The sequence below is a fragment of the Mercenaria mercenaria genome, chromosome 13 (genome assembly GCF_021730395.1).
Source record: "Mercenaria mercenaria strain notata chromosome 13, MADL_Memer_1, whole genome shotgun sequence".
NCBI lineage: Eukaryota > Metazoa > Mollusca > Bivalvia > Venerida > Veneridae > Mercenaria > Mercenaria mercenaria.
The window spans coordinates 60,348,790-60,363,415 of NC_069373.1; positions in this window are offsets into that span (position 1 = coordinate 60,348,790).

The window sequence follows — 14,626 nt, forward strand, 5'->3', positions numbered from 1 at the left end:
AATCCATAATAGATCAAATCAAATTATATGGAAGTCTGTTGCGTATTATAATATTTTTTTTCAGGTAAATACAAACTATTTTATATAGTGGAAAACCGATGTGATGCATACATGTGCAAATGAAATAAGTTATAATTTTCCTAAAATTTTCGCTGAGTAACGCTATGCTCGCATAGTCCTGCATATCTCCGCTGCAAAACTTGTGCATATTCCTCGACACTTATTTTAATAATCTATAAATATTCACAGGGTATAGAAATTGACCATGACCTCATGAAAATAAAAGGTTAGGCTAGATTTCCCTGAAGCACATAGCACTTCAAACACAGTCAGAAAGCTATGCATCGTAAAGTAGGCCCTCAACAACAAGAAAATGCAGCAGACGAATTGTTTCAAAAATCTTACAAGTACATCTCAATTATATGCAAAATACAATATTGAGTAAGGGATAAAAAGGGGTAGATAAAAGGGAGAGGGGATGGAGAAATTGGAAACAAGAGCTCCGCCAAGTGGGTGTGCGGAGAAGGAGACAGGATACTGAAGGACAAGAAACTAAATATTTGTGTGGGGGTGTTAATGGGAGGGTGTAATGTAGATTGTTGCAGTCTGCACATTGTCTCATCACCACCTGCCTATATTTCATGTTTCAAGCCATAACCTTAAATATTATAAGTTGTGCTCTGGACACGATCTATGATGGGCAGCTTTGACAATGACCTTTGACCTATCACCCTGGATCATGTACTCTGCGCATCGTCTCATCACCACCTACCTACATTTTAACATCGAGCTCAAATTGTGACCTTGACCTTAAACCTACAGACAAATCTCATGTTTTCTGCACAGCGTCTCATCACTACCTACCTACATGCCAAGTTTGAAGTCAATACCTTGCATGGTTATTTAGTTGTGCTTTTTTTGCTCAGTAGGTGACCTTGATCTTTGACCTAAAGGGCGCTCTGCACATCGTCTCATCGCCATCTACCTATATGCCAAAGTTAAAGTCAATACTTTTAATGGTTATAAAGTTATGCTCCGGACACGAATTATGACGGACAGACGGACAGACGCACGCAATATGCTTTTTTCCTAAACGGACGCATTAAATGCAATGAGGAACGTTCAACAGTAAAGCCACGCTTCAAAAACGCAGTTTCGCAACACCGCAAACCACAGCAGTGCAAACAAATACGTACACAAAACACATGCACGCACACACACACACGCGCACACGCACACACATATACACAAACAAACAAATTAGCAGGAAAAAAAACACAGCAGGGCACCGTCCAGGCACGATCGGTGTCCAAAATATGGTAGGTACCTAACGTCACTCATAGTTAAATGAAAGGGGGCTTAAATACAATGGGTCTAAAGACATGGAGCCGCTTTTAAAATGATGTATCACTTTAATATCTAAACGTTGACAGCACACAAGCTTTGAAATACATGTATTATTATATTCTGATGTTAAGGTTCAGATCCAATGTACTATTTACATTCAGAAAAAGCATTTTCATAACGTATATCAAAGGTATGTTTGCGAATAATTACAAAATGATAGAACAAAAAATACACGAAGCAAGCATGACAATCTGGCGAAAAACAATTCTGAATAAATTAAATCAAGTTTATATAGATGAAAGACAAAATCATACAGAAGCTACTTTACACATTTATACTAGTGCCTAACAATTATATAGTTTTATAAGCAACCATGATATTTCAAGCATATTCTCCTAACCAGTACCTTTAAACGGAAAAAGATTGCCTCCACGCATCAATTATATCTATCAACGTTCATTTTTCATATTCGTTCGCAATTATTTTTACCTAAATACCTATGAAACCAAGTTTTCGGGATTCGTCCGATCTATCCGAATTGGAAGAAATCACGAGTACATCATCAATCACACATATTCCAAGACAGTCCTCAACAATGTCAACTGTTTCGTGCTTTCGTATTGGCGCGCCGTTTTTAGCCGCAACTATCGTTACGGTTCCAGAACAAGCAACGCAAAGTTTGTCTTTATACAAACAAAACGTTTTTGGTTTGAACAACTGCTCCTCACATTTGCGTTTCCAAACGGGAGCTAAATTCTTGAGAGACACACATTTAATTGTTTTCTGTTCCATGTTCAGAACATACACACAGTCATTTTCGAAATCATACGTTGTGGCAATATCAGATGAGCCTGTTCTATTGCCTGTGTCCGTTGATTTGATCTTCTTTCCTTTTCCATCAATGATAACCTGCTTTGTTCTTGTACCTATTGCAAAACGTGATTTGTTTTTTGAATAATCAAATCCTGTAACATCAGATAGTTCTTCTTTTAAGTCGATAGTGCTTTTTGTCTCAAAACCTTCATAAGTCACACGAACAGTTTCAATCTTAGTCCCTTCTCTCTGTGTGAGTATAGCGAGCTGATCATTTTCCATAGCTGCAATGCTTGTGACATCGTCTGGGTACGTTTTATTAATATTAGCTTTTCCATCTAGTTGTGCCACGACAACAGTAGATTGTCTCGTAGTTAAAAGCCCAATTCGATCTGCACCAATGGTGACAAGTTTTGAAAATTTACATGGAGTATGAAAAATGGATTGTAGTCCTGAGAGAGATATCGTCGTATTGATCAGGTACTTTGGTTGGACGGGGCTTTTAGTGGCGAACGTCACATCTACATAATCTTCTAAGTTCTCTTTCTTTTTATGTTTGGAGCCGCCAAATAAAAACTTTAATTTTCTTCCTTTTTCTTGTTTTGGTTTAGCCGCTTCTTCAGCTTTCGTAGACATTTTTGATTCGGTTTTTGGTGTAGTTGTATCAATAAATGATTTTGTTTTCATTACAGTTTGACTGTCATCTTTAATAGTGGATGCACTCTTAGTCTTTGTTTCCGCAAGACCAGGAAGTAGTTTAGGTTTTCCACAACTTTCATCAGATGATACAATAGCAGGCTTGGGAGGAATTCTCGGTGGTTGGCAACCGTTAATTGCCGTTGGCGTCAAATACTCTACACCGGTAGCCTGTGACTCATCTTGTGTGGGAAGAGAATAGAAATCTATGTTGCTTATATTCACTTCGCCCAAAACATCTTTTGACTTTCTCATCGTTTCTTGGAAAATGTTGTTTGCTATGAACACTCCTTCTGGATTCAAATCATGATCAGCAATCTCGTCAGTCAGCTTTTTCTTTACTACCTGTAGTTGTGGTTCAAAACTGTTAACATCTCTTACTGTCGCAACAGATAACTTTTCAAGGTTTTCATTTATTGTCTTTTGTACTTCATCTAGTTCCTTTTTGTTGCTATAAACATCTTTGAGAAATAAATCTGTCTTAGATTCTAATGAATGTAGAGTGCTTTCGTTAAGTCTGGAGAGTGTCTCTGATAGTTGTTCGTACATTTTCTTTACTTGATGTCCCAAATTTTGTTTCACTTCACCAACTTTTCTTTCGTATTCGATAATAAGATTCTCCTTTCTAGAAGCAATTTGTTTCATAAGTATATATTCAAGTATGAGTTTCTCTTTTCCTTCGAAACTTTCATCAATTTCTTGAACAGTGTAGGCGTTTAACTTTGCTTTACCTAAAGCGCATGGAAAACAAAGCAGTTCTTTGTTCTTCAAGCAAACTGCTTTTGCAACTACATCATTATGGGCAGAACACATGGGAGTAACATAATTTTGTGATGTTTCCATCTTTTTAGACGGTTACTCCTGAAAAAATATAAAAATGTACAAGAAAAGTATTTGCCTCCAGGTACAGCTAAGTCTTGAGCAACAATACAGCAGACCAGTTTAGATTCGTTTGGAAAACGGTTACAATACGCATACTAAACATTTACTGGCCGGTTTTAACTTTACAAGTGCAGGTATATTTTCAGGGGAAAACCGTGATAACCCAATCATGCCTGTGGACAAGAAAAATTTTCGAGTTATCAAAACAACCGTCTATTTTTTCTGCGAAAAGTTTTCTATAAGATAATATTTAAAAGGCTTTAAACCCGAAGGTATATTGCTATGTCGTAGAATATATATTCATAGGAATTTCAAGTGTAAGATATTTTTATTTAATAGTTTATCTTATTTTGATAAGTGTCGTAACTGATTGATAACAGAACACAGAATCAAGATGATGCGATGAGTTCGTTCTCTTAAATTGTTGTATTGCAAACTTTATCTATCCATTTTACTCCCACAAATATTACATATAAGTTTTTGCTGGTTAATTCCTTTTTCACGACATCCTGATTATGTATGAAAAGGGAGCAAAAGCTTATAATTAGAAGTGGAGTAATTACTGTAATCATAGACAATGCGTCATCAATAGATCAATGTAAAGAAAAAGACCGGAACCAAATGAATTACTTGAATATTCCAGTGTCCTCAACTTATTCGAGCTATTGATGTGCCACCTTATTTAAAAGTCAAGTTACCTCCTTTAGAATTTTAAAGAAAACAAGTAGTTTTGTTAATTGCGCCTTAAATCGGATTGATTTAAAGCAAACAAGTTGTATGAGCTGTTGGGTTTCAACATTTTATAAACTTTGGAAACATGATATCGGAATATTCATGCTTTGACACATTATATCTGCTTGAAAAACTGCCAAATTAAAACAAACAGCTGTATGATTTGATTTTAAACTACATTTAAATCAATTAAAGGTTTAATTATTTTAATTTTAATTATTTATCCTTGTTTCTTTTTACGTTAAGGGTACTGGCCTCCAGATCGTACGACGAAAAAAAAGGAGAAAAATCAGGAAATCAATGCTATATTTTTTAAGAAAATTTTGAAACTTGATTACTGACATGTTATATTTTACGAAAACACATGCAGTTGCTTTTACTAATTTTTTACATTTAAAAAATGAAATAATTTTGTTCGCTGTTCATGCGAAATGAACGACAGAATAGGACCGGCAAATCCATGAATCGCGCTCATTTACCAATCTTATTCTGTCGTTCATTTCGCATGAAAATCGTAGAAAAAGTTTCATTTCTTATATTTACATTATATTTCCTTTCCATTTATAAAAACTAATATATCATAAATTACACACATTGTGTTGCATTTAACATTAAAATCAGATTCCTGTCCATTCTGTTGCTCTCTAACTATACGCGGACGTGGTCAAAGCAGCGGCCCGTTATCACTTTATTCCTTAGCAGCGTTGACGTAACTTTCGTGCCTTTTCTTTTACCTTCCATTTGAAGTGAAAGTCAAAATTTTCAATGGAAAAGAATAAGGCGGATGTAAATATTAAAAACTGAAAAGAGTTTGTATCGATTTACTCAAATTATAAATACCTATAGTAAACGACTGTTTAATACATATCTGGTATAGACAGCGGGAAAGGTTTTATTGCCGCGGTAGCCCGGATTCGATTCCCCACTCCCGACTTTTTTATATGGCATTTTCAAGATAGCACATATTCTAATATTCGTAATACGACCAAACTTCAATTTTAAAGATATATCATTTTCAGCCAAAACCTGGAGGTCACCGCCTTTAACAAGTGATCGTGGGAAATCAATAGCATATAAGCATGCCAAATGCATTGATTACAGTCCAAAATTTCTTTATTAAGTTTTAAATGCTTGCTTAATTGTCATGTTCTCTTTATTCTATACACAACAGACTTGGCATACGATGCAAAAAAAAACATCTTTAGAAACATAAATAGCAGTTGCCTCGTGAAACTGTATTGACCATATCTAGGAAAGTTGTATATTTACAGATTATCTTAAATTTACAGATAATTTATAAATTTACAGATTTTTCAATATTTGAATTTACTTATCTAGTGTTTGAAAACTGCTAAAATCAAATTTAGACTCAAAATTGCAGTTTAAAATTACTTGATTTACTTATGGTACGCATAAATAAAGGTCAATTTTAACTATCGATCGTTTCTGTTGACTTTTACTTTTCTGAAAATGCCAAAAACTCAATGTCAACAAAAATGGCTGAAACTCACAAATGTCCTTAATTTATGCATACTGTAAATAAACTAATTAATTTTAAGCTGCGGTTTTGAGAACAAATGCAATTTCATCAGTTTTCATATACACAAAATCTGAAATTTTATAGATGGAAAAATCTGTAAATTTATAGATTATTTGTAAATTTAAAGATAATCTGTAAATATACCACTTTCTTAGACCTGTTGACTTTCGCTAATTTTTTGGATAAATTATTTCAAGTTGTGAATTTTATTTATTTTTTTTTTCAGTTTAATATCACTTGACTTAAATTATCTGTTTGTACTGATTTATCCTATTCAGCCATGAATTAAATACCAAACAAATGTGTCGAGGTGAATGACCGATACTAAGTATATCTTTCATTTTATTGATTTCTTTAACCATTACCCTGCTAAATTTCTATAATGAACTTGTCCACCATTCAATTTATACAGTAAATTTAACTGTTAAAAGGGAGTGCTTACCCAAAAGATACTGACTGAATGGCAAACAGTGCATATCACAATCAGACTACACGGATATGCAGGCTGATCATGATCTACACTGGTTGCAAAGACAGAAACAGTTGTGTCCAGCATGATAAGGGTTAAAGATAGAGAAATTGATCTTAACTAGGGATCAATGAGATAAAATTACACTATTATAAATAGCACAAACATTTATTTTATCAAAACAACTGAAAAATTCCGATAACAAAATATATCAACGTATATTATATTGTTTTTGTCACACTAAAACATCTTTCACCATGCAATAGTTTCACGAGTGGTGTGGCCCCAATGAATATGATATAAGATATGGTTTTGGCGAACGAAACATATTTGATGTTCTTGCTTTTCCGCTGAGCATTGCTACTATTTATTAAACAAAAATGCGATTCTAAGTCCTTATCTTGTTGATGAAACACTACAATTATCCTTTGGGTCAGCACTAAAGTACAGAAACTCGATACGTTTGTTTTATAGTTTAATACCGTGAATCCAATACGTTTGTTTTATAGTTTAATACCGTGTATCCAATACCCAGCAGTATATGCAACTCAGGACTGTGACTCAATGCAGACTTGGAGCGCCGGTATAAATTACAGACTCCGGTATATACCGGATTAACTGAATTTGAACTAAAAGTACCTTAAATGTATATATTTTGTAACAATGGTGATACTAACCCTAACCTTTAGTCAATAAATCATACGTATTATACACTAAATGCGTGCGAACATGCAATAATTTGCGTATTTTTGCTGTGCGCTCCAACTGATAACAAGGAAATTCATTGATGCATGCATCAAAGACGCCGCCAAGTGTTGTGTCTGATGTACATTTATTGCAATATGAGAAATCACCTAATCATTACTTTATTAGTCTGACTGGCTACAAGTTACCAACATTAGCACATAAAACAATATATGTTATAAACTGTTTAAAACATGAAGAATAAACATGATAGAAAAGTTTTACCATGCAATACAAATCCTCTACCTGCAATGACATTAATATTACGAGTAGGTGGTCCCTTTACATACAAAATTAAAGTAATTATTTCACTAACTAAGGTCACCTCCTGTGAAAAGTTCTTATATGCAGGAGCGTGTGTATGAAGTTTCACAGAAATGCAGTTTGATGGGAAATGAGGAAATGTTGAAATTATTTCAAAGTTGTGATTCACTGAAACCATTATTTTTATTATCATGTAATGTAATGAGTGTTTTCTATTTACTGATGAAGTTTTATGGACCTTAGTCACCTACATTATAGATTTCAGAATGCAGATTATACACAGCAATTTACTGTTTCCCTTGCCAAAAACAACCAAATATTTTGTCCAAGAAAAGAATGATATAACATAAATAACCTCTATATTGCCCCTATACACAAAGCATGAATCTTTCTTATATACTTTTGAATATCATAGAATTCTTTTTTTTTTCGGACGAACGATAAACTTGAAGTCCTCGTTGAACTGTAAGGTTACTAGGAGTATGTCAGTGTCTAATTCAAATCTAATATTACAAGAAATTTAGCAAGCATAATAAACCAATGCCAAAGTGTGGAAAATATTTCAATGAAAAAGGTTTTTTCTTCTTTTTTTTTGTCAGGAATGGACAAATACAAAAACTATCTATTAAATTAAAAACAAAAAAGAAAAAAAGAAGCAAGTAACAAGATTTAATAAAACCAGAGCAACTGACTAGTCATATAAGATCAATGAACATATAAATTCAATAAGAAATTCTATTTTAAAGTCACTGATGCTTTGATAAGTTATGGTCCCATGGCTTTTGATATTTCGATCTAACCACATTTAAAGAAGTATTAACTTGTCACTGACAAATTCAGCCAAATGCTCTTTAGCCTATTGTACACCTTAGTTGACAGTGTATATCTGTAAACAATGAGTAGATCTATATGACACATAAGCAAAAACAAAAAAGAAATAGGAATTTGCAAAAGTGTGCGCATTCTGAAATTACATACTGTACCTATCAACAAAGAAATAAGACAAAAAAGGTTAAAAATAAGTTAACAGCGGCACTTCCTTCGTTCATTTCAACATATCTATGCTTATTGATTCCTTTATTTACTTTGTAAATACGTTTTTTTTTTCCAAGGAATTTTATGCAGGCAAATTGTAATTTTCCATAATTATTTTTTTTAATATTCTCTTCGAAGTTGTAAAATACACGAACGCTCCCTTGTCCAGGCGATTCACGCGTTACAGTATGGTATATCTGCGGTGTGTTCTATTTATAGAAAATGAGATAGGTAAGTAGGTCATGCTAAGAATAGAAATAGAAAACTTGACTTACAGAGTAACCTCCCTTATCCACAAATCGGATCAACATTTTTGACGAAATTGTAAATAAAAAAAATATGTTCTGCTCTACAAATAAGGAGAGGAAAGACAGATAGCATTGTTTTAAATCACATAATAAGTTGCATTACATACATTTTTTATGTTTTCTTTTTGCCATTTTTTGTTTATTCACTAAAATGTATTGTGCAATATCGTTGATCCTTTTACAAACTATTCACTGTGTTCAGTTTATCACTCCGAAACTATTCATTACCATCTTTACAGGGTCCGAAATAATAGTGTATCCCATATACTCGACACCGCCTTCAGGGCGGCGTCGAATCACCTCCGGGCATGCGCAGAAGACCGCTCCAACTCTGCAATAAGCTACATCGAATAAAAAATTGGGCATTTGTCGTTTATCAAAGCTTCTTGGAACATGTTTTAATCAGTCACCGTGCTCTAGTTTATAACGTACGTGCAGTTAATATGTTAAACTACAACAAAATACTACATTTATTGTGCTGAAATCACATTATTATGGGGGTGAATCAAAACCTGAACCCTTGATCAGCCGCAAATGATATTACACCAAATAGCTTTTTTTTTGGTCTTACAGTGAGTCGCGCTATCCGATAAATATAGAACACTAACTTATTTTTACATGTAAAACAGACAATTTTCTTTTCATTATTTGTTGTTCAATGGTTTTAACCAAATTTTTATGTTTGATATTTTCACCAACCGAAAAAGTTAATTTGATATTTTTTTCTGTAATATTTTAATAATTCGCTGAAAATCGTGTAACAAAATTCCTTTCAGGTGGTATTATGTACGACCGTTATAACATACTTTTAGTGATAGAAGTGTTACTGTTCAGATGAAAAGAACATTACTGAAGTGAAAAAATCACTGAGCAGCACACAAATATAGCAAACAAATAAGATTATAACATGTTAATGAAATCACTTCACAAAATGCTCTTCTCACATTCCTATAAATATTATAAAGCGCTTGTTTTGATTTTAGATTTCCTTAAACTTGACTTTAATATTACATGTAAACTTGACTTTAATATTACATGAAAACTTGACTTTAATATTAAATGTTACTTTGTAAATCACCTAACATTGAAAATGTTGGTTGATAAAGAACAAGCAAATGAAAAATGATATATTCTTATACTTTCTTTTACTAAAAATATTTATCAATTAATCAAATATTTACCTCAAATGTCTTTGGTACTTCTTTTGATATAACAATCTGAAATATGGATATAAGAAGGAAGTAGAAGAGGATTTAATCATTCTTTGCAGGAGAACGCTTTGTAGGCATGCATTTTGATTGGTCTGCGGACGTATCAAATAAAAATAGGTGATATACATCTAAATGGCTTAACAGCACAATACGTGTTTGCCTTTATAAAATACATTACGGAAGAGCATGAGTGTCAGGTGTGTGTTATCTAAAAACAAAAAAGTTCAACATACTAATTCCAAAGTTCTCAACTTACTGACTCGAAATATTTCAGATAAGTATTGTGAAATCATTAATATTCGTGGGGAACTAATTTTCGTGGATTTCGTGGTTGAATCAATCGACGAAATTTAATCCCAATGAACAAGTAAAATTTCCATTCAGTTTTTGTTCAAAAGTTGAAATCCACGAATACATATCCCCACGAAATTGCCGTTTCCGCCAATAAATTAAATGGTTTTACAGTACCTCGAAATAACTACGTACTTTTACTTTCTACTTAATATATTAGCTTGGAAGTATTTTTTACTTGGATAGTACAAAAACGTTAAATGGACTTATCTACATATATATGATACGAGCAAGGGTGCACACATTACATAGTATCTGCATACACTTAAATTGACCTACCCTATATCACTGTTACCCCGGTCTCTAGAGGTACTTATAATATGTGTAAATGTTGAGTTCTTCTCAACCCGGGGCTAGAGGGCGTGGAAGGTAGCTTACATTTCTACTACCATCCATGAACAGGCTCAATCAAACCGAGCCTGCAACATTTTCATTTGTGTCGTGTTGAATAACCTGTGGTTTTCCACTTTTTTAATTTTTTCCATTTAGCCAGGACATATATCTACATAACACACAACCACACATACAACTAACATACACAGCCACAAACGCAGAACAAACAGACAAGCAGGAAAAACAATACCTCCCAAGATACGCACACACACACACACACACGCACGCACAAGCACACAAACACACACATACACAAACAGAGCAGGAAAAACACAATGGGTACCGCCTAGGGACGGACGATGTCCAAAATATGGTAGGCATCTAACGTCACTCATAGTAAAAGGAGAGGGGCGAAAATGCAAGGGGACAATTGGTAGGGGAGAAGAAAGAAACACAAACAACAAACAACATAAAATACGGAATAAACAAAAAACAAGTTGAAAATAGGTGCACTGCCTTTGAACGATCAGTAACCTATATAAACGTCCAGCTGAGAAAAGTTCTAGCAGTGACAAAATACCAGATTATATAAAGTAAAATAAATAATAGGGCCAATCTAAGGTATAATTACACCGCTTGTCTGGAGATCAGAGGACCAAGAGCGTAACTTTTAAGGGCATGATTAAGCAAACTGCAAGATAAAAAGGCCACTCCTTCCGTCCATTTTTGTAGGACTTAGGAGAAAAGTATAATGAAGTCTTACATTTTATTAGTCACTGCACCATCAAATAGGAAAGCGTAGCGACTGACTGCAGAGGGGTCAGTCACAAACATGCACTGTTCTTAACGATTTTCGCATAGTATCTTCTATTGATAAACTTGTGTTTTACATTTTACAAATATTTTATTAAAAGAAGCATTATGTTTAATTTTCCGAATTTTATCAACTACATTCCCATAGTATGTGGGGCGTGTAAGACTAAGTTTTAGAAGTGTTTTAAGGTGTGTGTTATATTTCTTTAAAAGTTTGGGACGAATTGTAGTAAAATTTAGTGAAAGTCTTTTACAGTTTATTATGTAACCCTGTTGTAATAAAATTTTGGTAATATGAAAATTTCTATCACTAAAATCCTCTTACTCTGAGCAAGCTCTTTCAAAACGAATGAGTTGTGAAAAATAGACATCGTATGATGTCGCTCGAGGGACATTCCCATCAAAGTGGGGGAAGTTGACAATTGCAAAATTAAAATTGACTCATGCATCATATTTTTTTTAAAATTACCATTCCCAATTGTTTAATGTAAAAATGACGCTTCTATATCTGAGTATCAGCATTATAAACGTGTAATTCTTTCGGATAATTGTGTTTCGCCATTTCTAAGAAATATAGGTTGTCCATATTTAAAATATCATCAAGGTACCTCGAGGTACTATTAAAAGCTTCAATAATGTCAACCTACATCCCAATGGACAAACTGAGCATGAAATCTCGTTCATAACAGCATAAGAATAAATCAGCAATGAGTGGTTTACAGTTAGTCCCCATAGGGATACCATGTCAAATAATTAACGTTTTCTCATGCAAGTGTTTTCTCAATTAAGGCTATCAGCTTTTTCTTTTATGAGATTATGTGGTAAATTGGTTTGAAGAGAAGAAAATTCATGAGTACTTATTTGAAGTTATGTCTGCAGAAGTTAAAACAAAAATCAAAAGAAACTTATATATAGCTTTCTTTACGTTTCGAAGTGATATCTTGGGTTTAGGTGGTAATAAGGAAGAATTTGATTTATAGAATTTTAAGCGAATTTTTTAGGATTTTAAAAATATTCTTTTTCCATTCAGTAAGAGCGTTCGGGTCTGCATTTTCTTCCGACACTCTTTTTAGAATAGTCATTAATAGACTTATTAATAGAGTTATTACCGAGAAACATGTTTTAACACGAAGGAATTCCATATTTTGAACCTTTAAAAAATTGTTTCTTAATCTTTGAGTTTAAAATTACTCGTTAAGATATGACTGGCCGGAACTGTCCGGAATATTAACCTCTTTGTCTAAATCCGAGACGATTTTATTGTAATTAAATTTTACGTTTCTAACTGGTTTATTATATCTGTAACAGATAATAGGTGCTTCCGAGTTCTTAAAATATTTAGGAATAGACTAACTACAGATAGGTTTCTAAAACTACTTGGTAAATCAATAATAACATTCCTTTATTTAGGAAAAATAATTTTAGAAAGGTGCGTTTATGATCAAATTCAGAATCAATATGTGGCCTGAGGAAATGTTGCGTGTAACTTCGAACCAGAGACGCAGCTTCAGTAAATAGACGTGTGGATGACCTGAAACCATGTTAAACATTCGTTGAAATTTTATGAAAAGATAATAAAGTTTAAAATCTTTGTATTTTTTTACTATAATTGCAGAAATTGCTCATATTTAAGTTGGGACTTTATCTCTCTTAGAATGTATCGAAACTTTGTGTGAAGTCATTTCAAGATTAGGCCAGTATTTTGAAAGTCCCCACTATATGTTGTAAAATGATTGCAACAATTACACAACAATTTCGCAATTTGCAGATGTCAGTCGAACTACTTTTCTATTTTTTTAGCTCCGGCGGCTAGGTTTTGGGTGAAATGGTTGTCTTGGTAGGGTGTCCAGGAAATCGAGACTGCAATTTCTTAAGAATTAACGCTATAAATATAAAAAAGAAAAGCTATCATGTACTCAGGCGGCTACGTTCTTGACAAATCGGAATTATTTAAACATCTTTGTAGTAGGTCCTCGAAGGAACATTCCTGCTTTTTTTATTTCAAACAAAATGATTACATGTATCAGAACTTTCAACTTAGAAATGTCAAAAAAAGGGTACGTTTGAACATTCGCGAAGGCTTGAGCTTACTTGATAGAGGATCACCCATGCAACATTTCAATAGAATTATTTAAAAATTCGGGAAATGACTTCTGACAAAAGGTTTTCCAATGCCATGACAAACAGAGTTCTGCATAGGTATTTTAATACATCTTTAAATGGGAACTACCCACGACATTTTTGAGTGGTTTAGGAAGGACGGCACTCCGTGACGGACGGCTGACACAGGTTGATTACACATCACAAGTGCACTATCGAGTTTAAACTAGTAAGCAATCTTCTTTTAAGGTCCTGGAGTTTCCAAAGTAATTTACATATAAAAAAGACTTAATTAAGAAGTATACGAAAGACAAAGACAGGCGACGAGATACGAATATAAAGGCCTTAAATTTACAAATAGTCTAGGTACTTAACTTTTGGCAAAGACATTTTCAAAAATATGCAAAAAAGACAAATATTATCAATGGATCTTACCTAAATATGAGACGTTGCAAGACTTATCCTCACCTATACAAAGGACTGAATTTAACAACGATGTAAACTGGACAAAATTTACACCTTAATTCCTAATTATATACTTGTAATAAGAGAGTGGCCTGTCGCTTCTAACTTACGAAAAACAAATCTACTGAAAGCGGCTGGGGCCTTTACTTTATCATTTATTACAGGTTTGTATAAAATACTACAGTAGCTTACACCAGGTCCGCCCAAGGCAGCCATGTTTATCTTTTAGCAGGTCAAGATGACTTTGATAACTGTGAAATTATTTAGAATCGGACTTCTAGTTTTGGTGGAGATGGCCTAGGAACATTTGTTGTTTTTTTTTTCTTTCTTGTTTTCATATATTTCTTAAATACGATTGGTTTCTGACATTTTGTTATAGTTTTGAGATCAGATAAATTATTTAACAGATTGTTTCATTTTTCTTAATTATTTCAAACGTGAATTTGTCTGTACTTCATATTACTGTTTCATTTTTTACAACAGTATTTCAGTAATGTTACGGCGGACAGTTAACCTAACCGGT